Raw genomic sequence first — 4,522 nt, forward strand, 5'->3', positions numbered from 1 at the left:
TTCATTCTTAGTTACTTCCAGTACTGCTTTAGTTACATTTTTAAATACTATCGCGAACCCATTACATATATATCATGATATACTTCCAAAACTGTTGATGGGACAACAGTTTCAAACTATGTTTGATGGGACAACAGTTTCAAACTGTGTTTGATGGGAAGAACACTGTGTTTTGGAAGAACACTACAGATAGACTTACATTCCCAGCCTGTTGATTAAATGATTCATCATCTTTCTAATAATTTAAACCTCTAATTTTACTATAAACTATCTTTTATATTAATTGTACTCTTTATATTCTCTGTATCTAATGGTCTACCTTTGCATTAACATTGTAATATTGTAAAAAATTTAGGTTTATAATAAAATTTACTCTCTAATTATTTAAGATATTTCTTTCTTTCTGAGTTGTCTTTCTATTCTGTCTAGATTCCTTTGCAACAATGTTATTTTTTACAAATAGAAAAAAATTAAAATTGATATGAGGAGAATTTATACATATATATCAATTATACATATGTACATATTTATGTATCTATCTATATCAATTATATTTCCATCAGTCATTATGGTTTGCTTAATTTGTTGATTTGCTTTTATGAATCTTATAAAATTATTATGCCTTAGATACAAATAGAGAGATATACTTTCAGGCATTCTGCCCTTTATTTTGTGGCCATTTCAATTTCTTCTATTCGATTATTTTATTGTTGTATAAAACATTTATATATAATTTTTATTACTTATAAGCTACACATTGCCATAAACTTAATCCTCCCACACTATTTAAAATTTAAATGATTTTAAGATTTTGGTTAATTGTTCTTGTGTTTTCTCTATAAAAAATATTATCATTTGTAAATAATTACAGTCTTCTCTTTCTCCTTTCTAATTTTTTTCTTTTCCTCCTAATTTTACTTATTTACAAGAACATCAATGAAAAGTTTTTAACATTACACATTTTTGTTTGACTATTATTTTTATTTATTTCATTGATTCATTGATTGATTCAGTACTAATAGTTTTAAGTACATATTATGAACTTGGAAATGCCTTTTGGGTTCCACTGCTGGATGATTTATTTTAAGTATCAACTTGATATTTTTTTCCTGATTTTTTAAAAAATATTTTATCAGGGTTAATATGACTGGCATATACCAAATATGAGGTAAAATACAATCAAACCAGTAATAAAAATAATTTTCTAGTACTACCCTTATATAAACTCTCAAATTACATTTAGTTTTAAAATAATCATTTCAAAATGGACTACATTGGAAACATTTTTTTCATATACATTTCAGTACTTCTGACTTTGGTTATATTAGTCTATAACTTGAAGAGAATATGCTAGAAAAAGAGAACTGATTTATATTTTCACATATCCAAACATCTATCTAGCAATTTGATTCTAAAAATCAATTAAGTTCTTCTGCATATGTATTAATGTTTCTAAGCTGAACTATGATATAAATTTTTAATTTGAAAAGTTTGCTTATATAACAATCAAAGTGAGATGAGAAACCCCAGGTATAGAAATATAAAGGATGAGGAATTAAAAAGAAAAAAATTAAGACTCAAGACTTTTTAGTAGGAAGAAGCTATACAATTCAAAAAAACTTAAGACTTTTTAGTAGGAAGAAGCTCTACAATTCTTGTATCCCCAAAGGAATGGCAATTCTTAATAAAATAAACAAAATGAAAGATTTCCTATAGATTTTTAACCTAAAGATGAGGAACACATAGTTATTCAGTAATATCAAACAGTTCATGCAACTATGTCAATAAAAAGGGAAAGCAATATTGCACTAAAAGGGGAAACTTATAGGATTAACCCACTTACATTGACTAAAAACGACCAGCCGTTTCCTGTATGTGTTAGTGTACCTGGCTTGCTCTAATGTTCCAGCAAGTGGACAATACTAGATCAATAAACCTGTGCTTCATTTCTAGGTCCAAGGAATATGGAGCTGGGGTCCACCTCAGGCCTTTGGTTTTCTGGGAATAGCCTTACTTGCTTGAGGCTGTTCCTTCTACTTCCGTTGTCTCAGACAGCCTAGGATCTGCTGGGATGAGTGCAAGTCTTTCTAACTCTCACCAGGGCTGTCTGCAGGTGACAGCTGAGTCATGCTGTGGGGAAACCTACTGTTTAAGTGGTGTTGAAGGTAGAAAACATGCAGGGGTTTCATGTCCTGGGTAGCATTCAATAAGACCTGTGCTGAATTCCACTTTCTCTTCTAGGAGATGGGGAAGATTTATCCTTGGCTCCTCTGTTGAAGCAGTTGCTTCTTCATCTTTTGGAAGAACTAGAGCTGGTTCATTTCTCAAAGTGCTTTTCTTCATCACAGAACTGTATATCACAGTTTGACTAATCAAAGATTTTAACAAAAACTGGTGGTGGTGAAATCCACTGTGGTCTGAAACATTCGTGGATGCCCAGTGGTTTGTAGAAGATAGTTCATCAAGAAGAATATTGACATCTAGCTTGGCCACTGCTGCTGCACTATAGAGCTCTTTTTGTATCAGTAGCTGTGTCCTCTTTGCAGGAATTGTTCCCAAGTTTCTTTTGGTCACAAAGGAAGGCAAGATGGTTTTCTGAATTAGCTGCTGTAACACCCATCGCCTATGAATCCATGTTTCTGGACTCTGGAAACTCAGTTAAGACTTACAGTTTTCCTAGCTGTAAGTCCTTAATTGGATTTAAAGTTCCAGAGAGGATCAGCTCTTTTTCACGTTCCATGCTGAAGTAATGTCTGGGTTTAAAGCAGCAGGGTACATGTGAAATGTATCAATTCATCTGTGTTCAGCTATTGCTTGTTCATTCTGTAAAAAAGGAGCTTAGTGTGGATATATGGCAAAAGGAACTTCACATACCACCTCTACACACCAAGTTTGTTTTCAACCAGGACTATGGGACTTCAGTTATATGTTACTTCAGGGCATGGGATCAGGCCAATTTTATCTACATGTGGGTTCCTCCTGAAGGTGTTGATGATGTCCTTCACTATCCACTGCACCAGCACCACCACTTCCTCGCTCATCTGGTCATATTGGATCAACTTGACTTTTGTGAAGGATACCAGATAGCTGGTAAAACATTATTTCTGAGTGTGTCCGAAAGAACGCTTCTGGAAGAGATCAACATTTGAATCAGTAGGCTGAGTAGGGAAGATTAACACTCACCAATGTGAACAGACCTCACTTCTAGTCCATTGAGGGCCAAGATAAAGCAAAAAGATGGAGGAAGGGCCCATGGTCCGTCTCTCCTTGAACTGGGACATTTGTCCTCTATTGCCCTTGGACATAGGAGTTCCTGGTTCTTGGACTTTTGGAATCAGACAGAATTACGCCACTAGCTTTTCTCATTCTAAACTTGCAGACAAAAGATGGTGAAGGATTTCTTGGCCTTCATAATCGTGTAAGCCGATTCCCAGTTTTGTGTCTCTGGAAAGCACTGTGTAAAACAGTTATCAAATGGGAAGTCCTCGTTAGTGAGTATTTGATTTGTGTTCTTTCAGAAAATTTTCTGGACGCTGGATGCATTTAAAACATATTCAAAAAAAGTTAGTTAACAAAGTATATGATACCATATATTAATGTATAACTATTATATTACTTACATATTAAGAAAATATGTGTTTCCATATATATAATATATATATATATGATATATAGATATATACCACTAACCATATATATATATATATATCACTAATATTTTTCCAGTTTTATTGTAGTATAGTTGACAAAATTGTGTGTATTTAAGATGTGCAACATGATATTTTCATATTTTGCATGTATTGTGAAGCACGATGATCACTGTCAAGTTAATTAACATATCCATCACTTCACATAGTGGTTTTTTTTTTTTTATTTTTGGTGTAAGAGTACTGGAGTTATCATGTTGTACATTTGGTTTTCAAAACTTTATCATTTTATAACTAAACTTGTTACTATTTTTCCCACCTCCTCCCAAACCCAGTAATGACCATTCTACTATGAACTCAGCTTTTTTAGATTCTACACACAAGTGAAACCATGAAATATTAGACTTTCTATATCTGTCTTATTGTTTCAACATAATGTACCCCCAAGTTCCTCTATGTTATTCCAAATGAAAGGACTAGGTATTTCTTTTTTTTTTTTTAAGTTGAACAATATCGTGTGTGTGTGTGTGTGTGTGTGTGTGTGTGTGTGTGTAGTATTCACATCACAGACCCACACACATACATTTTCTTTACTTATTTATCCATTCATGGATACTTCGGTTGTAATCCACCTCTCGACCATTGTGAGTACACTGTAATAACATGGGGGATATAAATGTCTCTTCAAGATATGTATTTCATTTCCATTGAAATTTTAACCTGTAGTGGAATTCTGAATGATATGGTAGTTTTAGTTTTACTTTTTTTGAGGAATCTCCATATTGTCTTCTAGCATATTTGTATCAATTTATATTCACAAAACAATGTATAAATATTTCCTTTTCTTCAGATCCATGCCAATTATTATTTTTGCT

General features: G+C 32.8%; 1 pseudogene; it reads right to left on the bottom strand.

Annotated features, from left to right (window-relative positions):
- Positions 1 to 1,720: 1,720 nt before the first annotated feature.
- LOC143398529 (protein prenyltransferase alpha subunit repeat-containing protein 1-like) lies at positions 1,721 to 3,254 on the bottom strand (annotated as a pseudogene).
- Positions 3,255 to 4,522: the final 1,268 nt, after the last annotated feature.

The sequence above is a fragment of the Callospermophilus lateralis genome, chromosome 4 (assembly GCF_048772815.1).
Source record: "Callospermophilus lateralis isolate mCalLat2 chromosome 4, mCalLat2.hap1, whole genome shotgun sequence".
Lineage (NCBI taxonomy): Eukaryota > Metazoa > Chordata > Mammalia > Rodentia > Sciuridae > Callospermophilus > Callospermophilus lateralis.